This window comes from Meleagris gallopavo, chromosome 1 (assembly GCF_905368555.1).
Source record: "Meleagris gallopavo chromosome 1, MGAL_WU_HG_1.1, whole genome shotgun sequence".
In the NCBI taxonomy this organism is placed as follows: domain Eukaryota; kingdom Metazoa; phylum Chordata; class Aves; order Galliformes; family Phasianidae; genus Meleagris; species Meleagris gallopavo.
In genome coordinates this window covers 79,845,514-79,863,354 of record NC_139404.1, presented here as the reverse complement: position 1 = coordinate 79,863,354, position 17,841 = coordinate 79,845,514, and the positions used below count along the sequence as shown (strand labels likewise).

Below are 17,841 nucleotides of genomic sequence, written 5' to 3'. Positions count from 1 at the left end.
TGTAACGTCTTCCAGGCTTGAACTCCATCCCTGCACATAGTGAAGAGTTGTGCATGTTATTCATTGCATAAGCCAACCTTTGGGCCCAGCGCTACAGAGCAGGATGTTAAGTCGCTGCCGAGCATGAGTGCAGCAGCTGTGAGGGTTCAGCAAAGAGACCTTTCTGTCTGTAACACCAAATGGACGTTTTGCAGGCCTGATTTTCCTCTCTCCTGATAACAGCTTGGGCACGTGTTTTTCTGCCTTGAGGCTGGATGTATCTCTTCTACTCTGGAACTGAAAATACTTTGTCACAGCAGAAGAGCTGTGAATGAGGAGGAGAAGCGAACCATCAGCCCTTGACATGAGAAAAGTACTTTGGGGACCTTAACTTCCCCTGCACTGGTAGAAATCAGCTTTTCCTCTGTGTCTGTCATTTTGAGCCCTGAGCCCTAATTAAACTTTGCCATCAATTCTGTCAAACAAGGTGGTGGAAAGTCTCTGACTGGCCAGGGCAGCCATCAGCACCTGCTTTAGGACTGTTTGATTAATCCAGTAAAATGAGGTGTGAAGGCTGAGTTGTCAACAACATAAAGCATTCTGGTAGCTGGAAAGGCAGAAGGGCCACCATCAATTCACCAAACCAACCACCTACTCCTTTAGCTAGCTCCTTGTTTATCCATGTCTGGAGTAGGATCTGCCTTGTGGAGAGCAATGAATGTTTTTTCGTCTCGGCTTTTTCACTTGTGGAGATGAAGAGTGGGAAGAGAAAGCAGTTCTTGGATGCTTCTGAAAGTCCCATGCTGAGAAGGCTCAGAGACATGAGAAGATGACACAGCAGATGAAGACATGAGCTTAAAAGTGGATGATAAGCATCAGCAGATGCCCAAGAAACAAGAGTTCAGAGTAGCTGGGCTATTAGCTGTTTGAATGAGAAGGTAATGCACATTCAAACAGCTTTTTGTACAAATGCCTGTGGGACTGAGGAGCCAGGAGGGGAACAATTATTGTAACCATGTTTAACAAAGAAGCTAAAGATGATCCAATTATAAAAGAGAGAGCCCTACTTCTGAACAAGGAGGAAAACACTGAAAAAAAATCATTAAAGATAGAGTTAGAAAGCTTCTGGATGGGTCTAACACGATTGAGATAAACCTGTCTGCCTGCTTCTGTAAGTGTGACTTGTGCTTCTCTAGCCTATTAGGATTCTGGGGAAGAGTTAATGAAATATTGGACTGAGGAGAAGGGGTGTGGGGGGATATAATTTATTTAAAGTTTTCAAAAGGCTTTTGATAAAGTCTTTCACAAGCGGCTATTAAAGAAATTTGTTACCCATAGGGTGGAAGGCAAAGTCCTGACATGGATTAAAGCCTAGATAAGAGGTAAGAAACAAAGGAAAGGAATAAGCGTCCAATTCTCTCCATGAAAGGAGGTTAATAGCAAGATGCTCCAGGGATCAGCATCAGGACCGGGGATGTTCAATATGTTTATTAACGATCTAAGAGAAAGAGGAGAAAAACAGAGATACAAATTTTTGCTGATGGCACAGTTTACTTCTTGCAGGCAATTTATTGGCTGCGTTTGACTCTCTTTCTTTGTTCATTGCTTGTCTATGAATAGATCACAAGTTGTACTAATAGGCTTATAAATATAATTGGAAGTATGGCTCAGTACGATGAACAGTACTGAGGTTACAGGAGGAGACCTACAGGCGCTAGAACATCAGCTGAGAATGGAAGCAGAGACAGAAAGCAAGAGAGCTTCAGCTCCCCTCCATCAGCTCTGTAAGGTGCTGGTTCTTCTAACTCCGTCAGCGTCTTATGTTGCTGCTAACTCAGAATAGCAGCTGTGGTGTAAGCATATCATCATACGTTTATTATCATCACACTTCTTCTTATCCTCCTGTATGATTTGAATCTGCTATGGACTCATAGGAGGTCACAAACCCTTTGCCAGCCTCCTTTGCAAGCCATTACCTACGTGTACATTTTTTTGGGAAGCATGCACTCGTGCATTCACACTTATTTATATTGTTTCTGCATTTTTAAGTCCCAACTTGGCAGATCTTTCCTTGTGCAGCCAAGCTTTTTGCTGCCAGCATGTGCTTAACAAGGTCACTGTTTGGCTTCCACGCAGGCTCTCCTACGGCTGCACTCTGCACCCTGCTCCATCCAGATCTGCTTTCCACATTGCCTCCATGTGCTGGTCTTCTACTGGCTCCTGTTGTCTATTCATCATACTGACTGAAATGTTCAGCTCCTAGCAAGGTAGTTATTGTAGGCAAGTTTAAAGTCCTCCTTCACAGTCACTGCTGCCACATAAGTTTGTTCAGCTTGCTGTATTAAAGTCATTAGTGCCAGGCAGCCCTGGAGAAATGCTTTATATCGTCATTTTCCACTACAGTACGGCTACCATTTTTTACCCAGTTGAGGTCTTTACCTTGGAGTATCTCAGCACATGCTTAAGGCTGTCTGTATTTACATCCTTTGCCAGACAAGAAATATCTTAGAGATTAGAGAAAGCCACATATTCGAGTGCTTCCTAAAATCAGAGCTTTATTGAATTCATTGATCTGAGTTTGATAATTACCCACTTCTAGTCCAAGGTTACCAACAGAAACCTGAGCTCATCAAATTCCATTTTATGTCAGTCTGCCATATAGAATAGAAGATGCAGATAAAACTTCCTCAGCTGACCAGATCAGGAGACAGAGTTTTCATGCTGCTGGTCTGTCCCAGCTTTGTGTCAGCATGACAGCTGACAAACAGCTCCATCTGTACAGTGGCTGTGAGAACGGAGGAGGAGTGCTAGTCGGTCTGTATGATTCCTTGACACGAAAGGTGTTACTGCTGAAGAATTCCCAGATGACATCTGATTCAGCAGTTCCTTTGTTGCAATGCTGTTTACTCAGATGGTGATGCTCCTTTTCTCTCACCTACCACCAGCTACAGAGGAATGAAATGAGGAAAAGGGGCACTCCAGGCACAAGTGCACTCCAGGACCAGTAGCAGCAGGGATGATGGAGTTGTTCCCCTTGTAATTAAGTTTGGAGTCAGAAGGCAGCAATTCTTCCTGTGATCTTCTGGCATTGTCGCTTGACACTTCCCACCAGCTGGTGGGTAGGAAAAAGAGCGTTGCGGTGTCACTGGAAAATAAGTGGCTGCAGCGTGTAGCTGAGTTGCTGGAGGTTTCATAATGCTGCTTTCAGTCTTTTATATATATATGCAATCACATATGAGCAGAATGGCCTCCATCTCAAAGCTACTCCGTTCTGTCAGAAGCAAGCTGGAACAGCCAGGCGGTTGCTTGACTAATGACACAAAGGGAAGGTGCTAAGAAGGCAAATGCAATCTGAACTCAAACTCGGCATGTTGCAAACAAATTGAGCTGCTGTGCTAAAGTTGTAAAGAACAAAAGAGGGTTTCCTATTACTTATACAGCAGTTCTAGACTCTGGGGTAACAAGCAAGCTGGAAATGGAAATTCCCATTGATAAGAAGAAATTTGATATTATTGTCATCGGCGAAACCTGCAGGGATTAGTCACAAGGCTGGAATGCTTAACAGTCTCATTACAGTCATTTAAGGAAAAGCACAGTGAGTAAAGGCACAGGGGTGATGCTTTGCATAAAAGATGCTACTGCATTTTTGTAGTTACTTGATTCTTCAGAGCAGAGACTGATCCTTGTGTTTACTAGAAGAAACTTTCAGCCACTGCTAAATGAACTGATGGAAAATAATGATTCTCCTCTTTTCTGCAGCATATAGAAATAATAATAGTGATAATAAAACAGTTAGTATGGAAGGATTCTAATTTGAATAGCAAACATCACCTGTGCTTCTGAAGTGCAGAAATGATAATTTTCTACCATGAAATCATTTCAGTCGTGTTGAGGTAGAAGTCTAATGCTGTTCTCATTAGGAAGGACAATGAATAGTGAAAGGCTGGTCTGGAAGCTGCTGGTTGCCTCTGGAGGGTGGGTTTCAGGTCAATGAGGGATTCAGGCTGAGATGGTCAAATGTAGAAATCAGTACAGAGTAACAAAATACAGAATTACTGAACACATTGATGAATGCATTACACTGATACCCACAGGTCAATAGGAAATAGTCTGGGAATCATAAATTAAGTCAAAGAAACATATAGGACAATTATAACTAACTTAAAAGAATGATAAGCTCCTGGACAGCAAATTGGCATGAGGAACTATTCAATGATCCATGCTTAACAAGATGATTAGTGTATGACTAGTTAATAGCAGTGCAGGGAAAAGTCACAGTGAAAAGTAGATATATGCACCTGCATGAGCTTTTGGACAACATTAAAAGTAAAAATAGGTACTAAAACACCGCAGAAAAGCATGCTTTTGCATTTGTGAATGTCTCTGCACCTGCACACAAACAGAGAAAAGTGATCATGCATGCTTGCCCAACTGATGAAGGGCTGATGAAGTTAGTAAAGGTTATACTCACTAGATGTTTATTCAACCTGTTGCAGTAGAAGCTGCAGCCCTGAAAGCAGCTACAGGGACCAGCAATCATGATTTGATTATTCTCAGTCTGAGCACAGGGAGTTTGATGCCAAGCAATAATATATATATATACTTGGTCCTCTGAAAAGGCTAACTTTCCAAATGTCAAAAGTAAAATTTATTAGGAGAGAGCATACAATATCTCTCTATATTTGTATAAATATTGATTTATGTATGAATGAAAACTGGGAGTTCCTTCAGCAAAGTTTATCAGAGGCCGCTGTGACATAGCCCCGTAAGAGGATGGTGAGGGAGGAAAACTCAATATGACTGAGCAGAAAGAGAGATGGAGTGAAATTCAGAGTGCTCATGTAACATACAGAAGGAAAAAAAAAGGGGGGGTGGGGGAGGGAGGGAAATGGAAGCAACCAGTAGTAACTAGAAGATGGATGTTCAAGATAGTTATACAGGAAATTAAAGATTATTCTACCTTCAATCCATTTGTTTAAACAATAGGGAGCAGCCTAAGTCATAAGAAGATAACGAATTGGCTGGATGTGGTTCTGGGCAGCCTGGTCTAGTGGTTGGCAACCCTGCACGTGGCAGGGGGGTTGAAACTAGATGATCATTGTGGTCCTTTTCAACCCAGGCCATTCTGTGATTCTATGATCTTATGAACTGTCCCCACTGTGTGTCTTTGGTCAGGGATTTGGCCAGGGAGATTGGGCCATCCTTGGTCTCTACTGGGTGCTGGGGATTATGGGGAAGGGAAGGGGTAGTTGGGATGTCCTCTTTGTTTTGCTGAGCATGTGATGAAACTTTGTGCCCCCACCCCCTCCTGAGCTGGTGCTGCCAAGTATCACATGAAGAGTCTCTTGTGGCCCTGGCATTTCTGAAACATCTTTTCAGACCTTGGCTTCACAGCTGACTCGCACCCAGGCAGCCAGCGGGGCCAGAAACACTGTCAGGATCACTCCCACGTTCAATTACTCACAGCAGCCTGTGCTTTCGTCTTGTCACTCGACCTTGTCCCCCTTCCCTTCCCAGAGGCGCTTCAGGCAGCAGAGGGCTGCTGTCCATCAGAGACCCAGGTGCCTCCTTTCTCTTCCTTCCCTTCGAAACACCAGCCTGCAGCAGAGCAGCTGAGGTATCCAGGCTCCCCAAGGTGGTTGGAAACGTGATTAAACCACCGGGTCCACAACAATCCGCTCCCTCAGCCTTCATAGAAAGTGCACAAGGGGCTGTGGTTTCTACACAGAGCTGCTTGCCAGGCCATGAGACTATGAAATGTAGCAGGGAATGAGAGAGAGAATAAATGCATGCTCAACCCAGACCCAGAGTACTAGCCTAGGGCTTTGCACTTGGCAGATCCTCATCTCAGAAGACAACTTTGTGGTGCTATTACCAGTCAGCACTTCTCCCTCACTCTCTCACTCTTTCCCTTTCATCTAGGTTGCTGCAGTTGCATTTAATGACACAACAGATGTATTCATTTGCATCTTTATACAGATCTCTAAGCTCTACAAATGGGTGGGTGGGCGTGACCCCATTTTCCCAAATTATTCAGCACCTTTCAGTTATGCATTTATCTCTTTTCTAATGTCTTTTTGAAGCACATGTAAGCAGCAATGGAGAATTACTCTGCCATTTTCTCCTGAGCATCTGGGACCCAATCATTCCTCTGGCTGCCTTTGTGAATCTCCCTTAGACAACAGGAGACAGAGAGACGTCTATGCATGGGTGGACTGCCTCCTCCACTACATATACATGCTTCCTGACAAGGGAAAAGGCACAGATTTACCTAAGAAACCTCAAAGATGGCTATGGGGAAGAAATCACAGAAAAACAAGCAACACTCTGTCTATTTGTCGAGGGCGATGACAGCTCTGTTGCTGACATTGAGAGATCTGTAGTTGCTTTTGTGGGATGTGGGTGAGTTAAAATATTTCCCTTCACTGTCTGAAGGCGGTGTTTATGTGGAGCTACTTGAAGCACACTCCATGTTGATGACTAAGGGAGATGCCACCACCGGCATGGAAGATCTGTCAGCATGTCTGAGTGCTGGTGTGTGTTCTTCAGAGCTTCCTCTGCACTGGTGCCCAGATTCCAGCCCTGAGACAGTGAGTACCTGGCTACAGCAAAAGGGTTTATGCTGCTGAGGAATACGTCTTCCCACAGTGACAGGTGCCTTGGGAAAACACACCATGCTGCATTTCTCCTGAGTCTAGAACACAGCATTGCCATCTCTGCCTGGCCATCTGTACAGACTGGGAACAAAAGGATGGAAGACAAGGAGAGAAGAAAGGAGGGGAAAGGAAGGACTATTACCCACTTGACTGTCATCCATACCTGGGCAGTGCATGGAAGTGCAGTCCCAGACCTTGCATGCTGAACCCAGATGCATAAAAGAGGGGAGTTCCTGTTCTGACACTCCTTCTGTGTGGCCAGGTGGCTCTGGAGCCATATGTTAGTCAAGAGGTTTTTCTGTTACAGCCTGTGAGTATGGATGCTGGTGCCTTTGGCAGAGATCATCTCTGGTTTAATTCATGGGTTGCACTTTGTCTGTATCAAGCTATGGCCACAGATATAATGTAATCCTATCACTGTGTGTGTGCAGAGCAGGGCTGTCAATAAAAAGTGATTTGCATCAGTACATTTTCATATAAATATGTATGCTCTGTTGCTAACAGTATTATTATTTATTATTTGTGTTACAGTTGTGCCTCAAGGCTTTGGCAGGGACTAGGCTCCATTATATTGGGTGTTATACTCACTGTGAGAGGCAGAGCCTGTTCTGCACAGCTTCTAGACTAAACACACCATAACAGGCAAGGTCTGGAGAACCTATGAGGAAAAAGCATTTTGAAGTTGAAGTCCTGGATGCAGGGGGCCAGCAGCAGGGCTAAGAGAAGACCTTGGCTCCTGGTGGCTTCCTGACTAATGCTTTTCCCATTAGACGTCTCCAGAACCAAAAAATTTGCAACCTTGTAACTTTGATTTCCTACTGGGAGAAAATGGATGAGGCATTCTGTAAGGCGGAAATTCCCTCCTCTGACATGCAAAGCCTGGCACCCTTTTTCCAGCCCATGGACACTCGTTGGAATTTTCCCCAGGCCTTACATCATATAATGCCAAATTCCTTCTCCTCCCAAGGTCCTGCCCACAAGAATCACCTGAATGCAGCAGTCTCTCCTCCAATTCATACAAAAGGGAATTGGCTTAAGTATCGTTTGCAGGGTTTTGAAGGCTACAGGGTTGGGCACAGGGTGCCCTGGGGACAGGGCTTGGAGGGAGATGCTCCATGCTGGGAATACTCTGCAGGCACTCTAGCTGTGGGGGACCAACAGTGGAGCAGGACCAACACCCCAAGAGACTGCGGTCCATGGAGTATACAGACTGAAAGGAGCAGGAAACACATGAGGAGGAAGGGGAAGAGGTAGAAAAGAGCAAGTAATCATCACAAACCAACCCAGCCACCTACAAAAATAGGGTGGGAGAGAGGTATTGAACTGAAGCGGAGCCTGGGGAAAGGGGAGGAAAGAGACTTCCCTCAGTGTTTAATTATTTAAGTCTTCTTTGTTTTCTAACACCAGAATCAGTAAATAAAGGTTTATGTTAATTGGAAATAAATCAAATTCAGTGAAATTCCCTGAACTGAGACTGTTTTACCCACAACAGACACATGTAAAAAAAAAGTTTTTTTTTAGCTTAGAGGGATGTGAGGAAAAGCTCCAGAATCATCAAAGCCTTCAAAACCAGAAGCAGAGTGCAAAAAGCTCATATTTTTCTCATTCTATATCTGTACATGGCTGCTCGTTCTATGAGAACAAACACCAGAAATCACAATAGTTGCACTGCTGTTGACACCAGAGTCCAAGATAATACATCTAACCCTCAGATGCTGAATGGACCTGGTTATGAGTGTAGAAACATTGAGTATTTTAAGACAGTCGGCTTAGCCAAAAATTAACCAAATACTACTACACACTCTCTCTCTCTCTCATCCTATTTGCAAAACTTCATCACCAACTAATGAAGACAGCCAGCCACTGATAGACAAAATACTCAAAAGCAGTAGGTCCCATCCATTCCACCCTTGTCCCACCATGCATCAGCAGACTGATCTGCTGCTTAGAGCACAGTGCAGCTGTCTGTCTAAATCAATACAGCTGGTACATCTGACAGAATTCATGGCACCTCTTCTGTCTCTCAAACATTTTCCAACCCAAATAAAAATCCCTTTTATTTGACTGAGACTAGCTCCTCTTCCTCTGCATGTGAGGAGAGAAGTTATGTTTGTCCACCCTAATTGCTTGAGAACAGACATGCTAACCTGAGCCTAAAAAAGGCCTGCTGGCCAATAGTTCCTAAAACAAAAGCACATCAGTATCCCAGTGCATTTCCATACCAACTCCTGGGAAGAGACAGATCTCAAGGTCCAACAGTGAGCCAGCTACTGAAATTTAATAGCAGAAATGGCAGTCAGATTTATGGAACTTTTATGAAATCAATAGCATCAGCTTCTCCAAAATGACGTGAAGAGTGAGACCCCATACAAATGTAATTAAGCACAGAATGCAGCACTGTTTCTATGCTTGTGAACACGGCTGTAAAGCTGCATTCATTTAAATGTGGACAGCAGTTGCCTTGAACTTGCTGCTGATGAGGTGAAAATACTATTGCCACTAATCAAGGCTGTTTATAATGTAAGAGGCACTCAACTTCATTTTAATGGAGCTGGCATCTGAGTTTCAGTGCTGTAGGAAACAGGTAGATGAGAGATAGGAGGTAGAGAAAAGCTGACAAAATCCCACCACCAGGCAAATCGTGAACACAGGTGGTTGAGAAGTGGATAGAGGAGAAAGGGAAAGTGCGTACCTTAATTTTTCCAGTCTTCCTTAACTCAATACTTTGTTTTCCTGTTGGATAAAAGGCACTCAGAGGCAGAGGGGTGGATGTCACAAAGCTGTCATCAGTCTGTTTTCCACATTTATTTTCTGAAATTTGAAATGACACTGAAAGTTGAAAATCTGAAAAAAAGGGGAAAAAAAAATTCTTCACAGAACTATCTGTACACCTCTGTCACAGTCTTAAAAAGAGAGATATATTTTTAACAGCCCTGGGGGAAAAAACATGTTAGGAAAGTTCAGAAAAGCCTGAGTGCTGTTACAACCCCAAAACGCTTCTAATCACTGAAGGCTTTGCCTTTTTGACCTTCTTAGCTGACTGTAGCACTCTCCCTGGCTTTGACTAACAGCTTACTCCACCAGCACAGCAGCCTGTCTCTACAAACAGACCCATGGATGTAACCTCACAGGCAATGTCTGCACTTCTGAAGCTGGAAGTTGTCAGTCCTGTGCAGAACCAGCCTCTAAAGGCCCTATTCAGGCTCCGTTATCTAATGCAGCAGTTTTCAACTTATTCAACGTTGCTAATGGCTTACGGACTGTGTCAAAGGGAAACACAAAAGTAAAAGAGAAGTCACTCTAATATCTCTAAACCTAAGTTTTTGACAAAGGGATCTGTATTACCACCAGGCAATTTTTCAAGGTCCACAAATAGGATTGAAAACCATGGCAAGATACTTCAATCCACTCTGAAGCATCCGTATTAGTGTGTCCTGAGATGCTGAGTGCTACCTGCTGACCGCATCAGTACAACTAAAGAGTCTTTGCTTTTCTGTACCTCTCTAAAAGCCTAAGTGTTCAGAGCTGGTAGGGGAAGTTTACCATGCTAATAAGGAGTGGTGGAACATTCAACATGGAAGATAATTACTTATTTTTCGCTTTTCCAGCTTTGGTCTTTACGAGTTTCATTTCTTTTATTTGTTCTCTCTCTTTTCTTTAGAGCCTTCTTGCCTATTCACTGGATCTGTTTTTACTGTTGAACCTATCATATCTTACCAGTGGAAAACCTACTGCAATTATTAATTGATGAGAGAGCATGGTTATGGTTTTATTGCTATCATGAAAACCTAAATCCTGGAAAATTATGAGTGTAAATGCAAGCAAATCAAAGTAATCAAACTAATTTTGCATTATTGAATTTCAATCAAGCTCCTCACAAAACAATTCTCACAGGAAAAAAAACCAACAAATATTCTTACCTGCAGGGTGGTTTATTTTGCTGTTTGTTTGTGTATCACTATTTGTTTCCATCCTTTCTTTTCTACTCTTTGGACCATTCCTCGGGCGTTTTTCATGTTTAAAAACACAGTCCTTTCATAAAGATGGCTGCAGTGACATAATAAACAAACACGTATTAAGGTTCCAGCTTCATCAATCATCCTATTACACTGTACTACTCCATCAGTATGTTAGCTGCATGCTCAGCTTCCTGAAAGCATACCTGGATGTTCCACTTCTGTACAGAATGCATGACTGATCCATCTTGCAGCCTGAATTTGTCTTGTCTGTTTGGTTGATGAGCTCATAGGAGAAGGGAACATCTCCACCCCACATTTGTATGGTGATGGATACACTGAAGATCTTTTCTTCATTGCTTACTACAGATCTTCATCATAAATAACAGAAACAATAATTCAGCTTATACATCAGGGTTTCACCCTTTGGATTTTTTTCCCTCAAAATGTTAAAGGAAATTATGTTTCATGATTATTTTATTTTTAAAATAGGTACATAATTCACAGTCTCCAAAGTGCATAAATTTAGTGGGAAGAGAATTAAAGACTTATAAATAAATAAATAAATAAATAAATAAATAAATAAATAAATAAATAAAATTATCTTAAGTTCTTCTCTTGTCCAGTTCCTCCTTCCAGCATTCATGGGCTTCCCTGACAATTTAACTCACAGTAAGTTTATGCATGTGTCATTAAGTAGGCAAATTCAAGAATGCTGCCATGAATTAGTGGAGATTTGGAGCTGGCAAAACAGAGAAGCTAGAGCTGTAAATACCCTTTTATGTGGAACTGTGATCAAAACAGAATGCACTCACGTCTTCTTCCTTTTCTTCTCCCTCTGAGAGCTCAGTAGGGACAGAGGCACTTGGTTTAAAGATCTGTTCCAGAAAGGGTATGAGAGAACTCAAGTCCCAGCAGATGAAGGATTTTTTTCTCTCAGATCTTCCAAGTAACATTCTAGGTTGATAGTTGTGTCTTCACTCTTTCTTCCTTGTATACCTGCTTAAGAAGTACAAACATCTTCCAATTCTGAGCTTGAAAAGCTCAGGGGGGGGGAAGATCAATATTTGATGGTGGTGGTAAGCAATTATCTTTATGACTGCAGATGATTTAGGATTTGCTCTGTCTTATGTATATCAGACAGAGAACAGTGTTACTTTAACTGGCTGCTTTTGTGTTTAAAGCAGTAATTTCCTGTGCTCATGTATTTGCATGCGTTCTCACTAAGACCCCTCGCAAGATTTCATCACACAATCCCAGTTCTAGTCCACAGGGCCATGCAATAGTCCGAAAAATACCAGAACACACCTTTGGCTTATGAACATGTAACTTGCTCACATTGTCAGGATGACAACAATCACATCACAATTCCCTAAGTACCAGCTAGATTTGGCCAGGTAGCTTGGGTGGTGTGTATATCAGCAGGTCTTCTCTATGGTACTTGGCTGCACTTTAGAGCACAGCCTACCTCAGAGACTCTGCAATGTTTTTAGGTATTTGCTTAGCCCTTAGCAATGCTTGCATCCCATTGAAGCCAAAGAGCACCAACCACTGGCCTGAATACTCTTTAGAAGGTGAACCAGAGTCTCAGGCAACTGAAAAAGCAAATATAGAGGGAGACTTTCTCTGTCAGTAAACAAAACAAAGCAAGATGATTTTTAAACCTTTTGGCATGTCTGGATGTCTTTACTGCCACTGATGAAGAATAAACAATGCAATTATTAATTATTGATGATCACTAATAAGAATGATGATGATCATCATCATCATGCGGTCTCGCCGTTCCTGCCACCTCTCTAATCAGTGTGATCTTGCTGCTATTATACATAATTGTGATATTCCACATCAGGGCAGGCAAGGAAGCAACCTTTTGGTGTAAATACTAAATACTTAGCATAACAAGAGTGAGAGTTCCCCAGCTCAGAGCAGAGCTAAGCAAAGTCATAGGCTTCCATTCTTTTTAATTTACCATCTGTTCTGTATGACACAGCCTCCGTCTCTTTAGGGTTTAGTACCCATTTATTATCCAAAAGCCACCTCTGCCTGCTATTAAAATCACGTTGGAATGATTTAGAAAGGGAATCTGTCCATTTGCCCAAGTGGAAAGATGTGTCATCAGCATAAACCAAAGCTCTGCAGCTCTTCCCGGCCACCAGGCCCAGAAGCTGCCTCACTGGCACCTCCAGCCTGCTCCCTCCTCCAGCAAATCTGGCTTCCAAGGACCTAGCATTACACACATGTAGCTGAGCAGAGATGCACACTGCAAATACTGCCCTTCTCTCCTCTTCCCTCATGCTACAGATGCATACACGTCACATGCACTTTACCACTGTGCCTTTTCCTTCTCATTCATGTTTTTTGTACAACTGGCAGTGTGTGCATGCTCCTTACCCCTCTGTGTCCCAACATACAACTTGTTCCCACATCCTTTTACTCAGCCTTACTCCCCTTTCGTCCTTTCCAGCTCATTCACTCTTCACCATCGCTTAATAAAACACAGCACAGATGAAACTAATTGCCATCACTTCCTGAGGCCCCTTGGGACATCTCAAAAATCCCCTGCAGGTGCCCAGGCAAGCATCTCACCCTAATAGTGAATGACTGCTAAAGTAAGACAAAGATTTTCAACAGCCTCCACAAATCGAACCCAACACCACCACTTCCACCCCTATAGCTGCTGCCTATGGCTTTAGCCACTTCCAATTAACTGAGCAGCCCAGAGCTCTCCTCAGGGACACAGGACAAACAAGATCTGGGCAGAAAACAAGCCAAGGAGGAAGGCAATGCAATTAAATGCAAGGCAGCTTGGCTGCAGGGCCTGGGGCAGGCCTGCTGAGGGGACAGGGAGCCCACAGCTTGGTTCCTACAGGGCCATCAGGTGGCATGGAGGTGGCAAAGCTCCTAGTGCAGGAAAACACTTGCAGTGTGCATCTCTGCTCAGCCACCTGACTACCAAAGGGAGATCTGAGCACTAAATATTTAGGATCCCAGTTGGTTTGCTGAGAAAACAGCCATTTTGTTCTCAGGCACCACAGAGGGTGGAAGATGAATATATTCATGGCCTCAACTTAAAACATTTTAATGAAAACCTCAGCATCACTGATGTGTGTCCTTGCTTGCTGTTATTTTTGCTTTACCTGCTAGTGTACAACAGAGGGAGGGAGGAGAGGAGAAAGAAGACAAGGGAAAAATGAGTATGTTCTCACCAGAAGTTCTGAATTGATTTAAAATGAATTCCTCCCCTCTATTTTAAATCAATGCTTCAAAATCAAAAACTCAATTTTAGTTTTAGACTCAAATGCTTCTCCCCCTCTACCCCCCTCGCCCCCCCCACCAAACAGGCTATAATTTATGTTCAGATTTAAAGAAGAAAAAAAAAAAGAAAAAGAAAAAAAAAGGAACAATGCCTTGAAAATGAAATGACAGGTTAAACTTTTTAGTATTTCATTTAGAAATGGTGATTTGACATGGGAGTTGCAATTCAGTACTTTCCTCAGGGGGTTAGCACGTGATTCCTGGAGGGCTGACGGAAAGCGAGGCTGCTGAAGTACCAGGGCTTCTCAAGAAGTAGGTCACTTGTCTTTGCCACCCTGTTTGCTTGGGCAGATTGAACCTCGACAGCCATTTGCCTGCATGGGAGGCAGAAGGGTAGGAGGCATCCCAGGATTTTGCACAGTTTGCTTCACACTGGCTGGCCTCAGCTAAGAGCTGTGAACTGAAGAAGCTGAGAGAAGAGGGAACAGTGCTGCTGTGAGATGAGTCACAGCTTCTTCTGATTTCAGTACAAGCCTGGAGCTACTGGAAGAAGAGTGCAGTGGGCAAAGCACATCACCCTGACCTGTCCCGCCAACACTGAGCCTGTTCTAGTGAATAAATCCAGAGCACCTCCTGGCTGGGAGAGCCAGAAGTTACTGCAGGTCGGTGCTGCAGTGTGTTAGAAGAGAGGTGTGCACAAGGGAGGCCATACAGAGCTAAGTTTAGCTCTAGTCAACACTATCAGTCTTTCACTTTCACGAGCAGTAAAATTGACTGAAACTCACTGAAAATATGTATTTTAAAAAATGGGAAAGGAAAAGAAAATGTCCAGTTCCTGTAAGATGATCAATAACAGCCAGAGCTAGAGATGACTTTTTCAGCCACGGAGAAACAACTGTTATTGTTGAATTGCTTGGGAACCTTGCCAGTGGACAAAGATAAACTAATAATGTCAAAGAGAGGAGGGGTGAGATTGCAAGAAACCTTAGCTATGGTAAGAGGGTTGATGGAAACACTTTGAAGGGGCATGTGGCAGGCCTCACAGAAAGCAATCAACTCAAAGCAGGCACCAGGGAAAACTGGGGGTGGGAGAGCACGCACCTATGGCACTACCACGCTACTGCTGCTGCAGCTGCTGCTGCCTGAGCGGGAGTGGCACGGTACAGAGCATCAACCCGCTTCAGGTGCTAACCTACAGAACAGAAGGCCAGGCTTCTTCACACAGCATTTCCTTTTAATCAGCCTGGCGTCTCCTGTCCCCAGGAAGCCCAGAAGGGCAGCGGGAAGGCACCGCAGACCAGGAGTATGGGGGACCCATGGAGCAGCTCTATGATACAGTGAGCAAACTGCTCTCTGTTGACAGAACAGAGACAGACATGCATTGCTTAACACTACAGAATGGCCGCTGCCAAGGCTTTGCTTCTGCAGCTGCAACCTCTGTCGCTCGTGGCTCAGCAGTAATTGTTTGTGAGCCCATGCATCACCCACAGCATGGAGCCCTGGTAGATGTATCCAGCATAAGGCATCACACCGAAAGGACTTTTACCTGGCTGCCTAAGAGTCAGCCCTTAGAGAGTTCATTGGTTCTTCCAGAGAAGTTTGCAGTGGCTTCTAGGCTGCTGGCTGTAGCAATTTTAGATATGAAGGGCTCCAGGGAAAACTGGAGCAGTCACAGGGTCGTAGTTCCCTGAGTTTTTGCCATTTCATCCTGGACAAACAGTAAAAGTCATTCCGTGGTATAAAGTACTTTGTATTTTGTGAGGCATTGCACTGTGGGCTTTTTCTCACAAAACTCCGTTATTCCTACAACACCAGCCCCATGACACCAAGGCATGCATTTGGGCCGTGGTGTCCACTGACAATGAATGGAAAGGCCCTGGACAGGCTCCAATTCGTACTTGTGAGAGATAGGCTGTTCTGTCTAATCCTGACCTTTTCAAAGTATCCAGATACTCACTTCTATTACTAAAGAAATATCACTACACTTTTTTTTTTTTTTTTTTTTTTTTTTTTGCCTTTTTGCTTAAAATTTCAAGAGGTGATAGATCCAAACCCAGCCCAGCCAGCTCACTGAACAGTGCCACAGGGAGGGGTAGCTGAGCCATGGGACATTGGTACAGCTTTGCTGAAGGGCACAGAGCCAGCCAAGGCCCAGGGCTTTGTGTTGTTGTTATTCCTGCTTCATCTTCATATACTTTTTATATCACTGGGCCACAAGCTGCTTAACAAAAGCAGCTGGAATTTTTACTCTTATTTATGGAAGGGGAAACTGAGGCACGGAGGAAAGTGACATGACTTACCTGAGGTTATTTAGCAGACACCTATGACCAAAACCATGAGGATCTTCCAAGTCTCAGGGTCACAAAATATTTCAGCTCCCGTCCATTGCTGTGCATGTGGAGCCTCTTGCAGTGCTGAGGGTTCTACAACCCACGTTGATCTGTGGCTTGTGTTTGGGTGTCACACATTTGTAATGGAAAAACTAGGACTTAAGAGAGCAGTGCCTTAGGTTGCCACATCTGTACTGGGAAGTGGGATACACTGGTGAAGCCTTGCATCAAATCCTTGCACCTCTGACCTGTTGAGAAAACATTTTAGCTAAGAAGTTCTTCCCATGGCCTGCTCTGGCCCCAGACTCTCTGTGGACTGGGAGGCTTCCTGTTTGCTGGTGCTGGCTTCCCAAAGGACACCTCAGCCCTGGTGCACCAGCTCTGTACCCACAGAGCAAAGAAAAGCCATAGGAAGCATCTGCTGCTGCATAGGCAGGAGCCTGCACTTCCAGGAGAGAAAAAACCCCCTGCTCCCCTCCCTCTCCATGTTTGTGTTGCTCTTTAAATGGCTTTGTTTTGCTTAAGCATCCCTTTTAAAGCAATGTTTAGCTTCCAGTTGGAATGAGCTCCAGGAAGCATGGCCAGGGCCCTGCCTGGAACAAGGGCCTGTAATTTACGGTGAGTTATGTTTCAATTACCTCGGTGTTATAGCGTCTTGGTGAGGGCAGGCATTATGTCATGTCAGGGATACAGGCGAGGGAGAAAATACAGACGCTCCCATTACAGCCAGTGATGGAGCAGTTTTAATAATACTGCAGGAAAAAAATAAAGAGAAGGGGAGCGCAAATGACTTTCCAGCCATACCATTACTGCACATTAGGAACAGTGCGCAGGCAGGGAGGGAGAAGGGGAGAGGGAACTGGGGAAAGGAGAGCACAGCTGAGGGATGGGGAAGTGGGAAAAAGGAGATAGAAGGGGCAGAGAGAAGGAAAAATAGAGCATGGCAGGGAGAGAGAGAAGGAGGAAAGGACAGAAAGAGGGGCTGGGACAGAATGAAGGGAAGGGCAAAGGGACTGGATGAGATAAGCAGGAGGAGAGGCAGATAGAGAGGGGGGACAAAGTCTGGAGAGAGACATGGAGGGGACATGGGTGGCCCCAGCCCCACAGCTGTCCACCCTCTCCTCCTGCTCCACTGCACTGTGTGTTCCCAAGCCCAGTTCACCAGAAGGCAGGCAAGGAGGCACAGGAAAGGGGAAGAGGACCCATCGTTATACAGCTTTTGTGAACAATATTGCTTTGTTGCTGGAACAAAGCACTTGACTTTTCAATAATAACAATCTATCTTTTTTTTTTCTTTCTTTTTTTTTGTATCAAATTTCCATTATCATTGTGGTTTTCTTTCATTTCATTTCAGCTGGGTAAGCCTTTTGCTTCCAGCTTGCTGCCTCAATTGCCTGCTCTCCCTCATGGTCAGTTGCTGCAGCCCATGTGCTCCCACTCTCTCTCTCCTCTTCTTTATTTTCTTGACATAAATGGCAGTCATTGCTCACAGAATGTGCTGGGTGAGCCTGCTTTGTAATTCAAACCTTTTATTCAGGTTACCATTATGTACTAAAGAGGAAAATATGTATTGGCTAAACAGCATCCTTACAGATTGTTCCTGTGCTGGGAGGGAAGGCTCAAGCACCGGTCCTCACATCGACCTGCTGCTCTTGGTTTACCAAA

The 17,841-nt window shown here is 44.1% G+C and overlaps 1 long non-coding RNA gene across 4 annotated transcripts; it reads right to left on the bottom strand.

The window, feature by feature from the left end:
* Positions 1 to 1,393: 1,393 nt before the first annotated feature.
* On the bottom strand, positions 1,394 to 16,907 carry LOC146545458 (uncharacterized). Of its 4 annotated transcripts, XR_014886746.1 has the most exons (7): positions 16,147 to 16,907; positions 11,407 to 11,593; positions 10,798 to 10,962; positions 10,556 to 10,682; positions 9,328 to 9,479; positions 7,224 to 7,293; positions 1,394 to 3,983 (listed from the first exon to the last, which is right to left on the bottom strand). It is a non-coding gene; the product is annotated as an uncharacterized LOC146545458 (long non-coding RNA). The 4 variants fall into 4 exon arrangements; XR_014886744.1 differs by lacking the exon at positions 10,798 to 10,962 and having other exon boundaries at positions 16,147 to 16,896; XR_014886747.1 differs by lacking the exon at positions 10,798 to 10,962 and having other exon boundaries at positions 11,407 to 11,590; positions 16,147 to 16,896.
* Between the last annotated feature and the right edge of the window lie 934 nt (positions 16,908 to 17,841).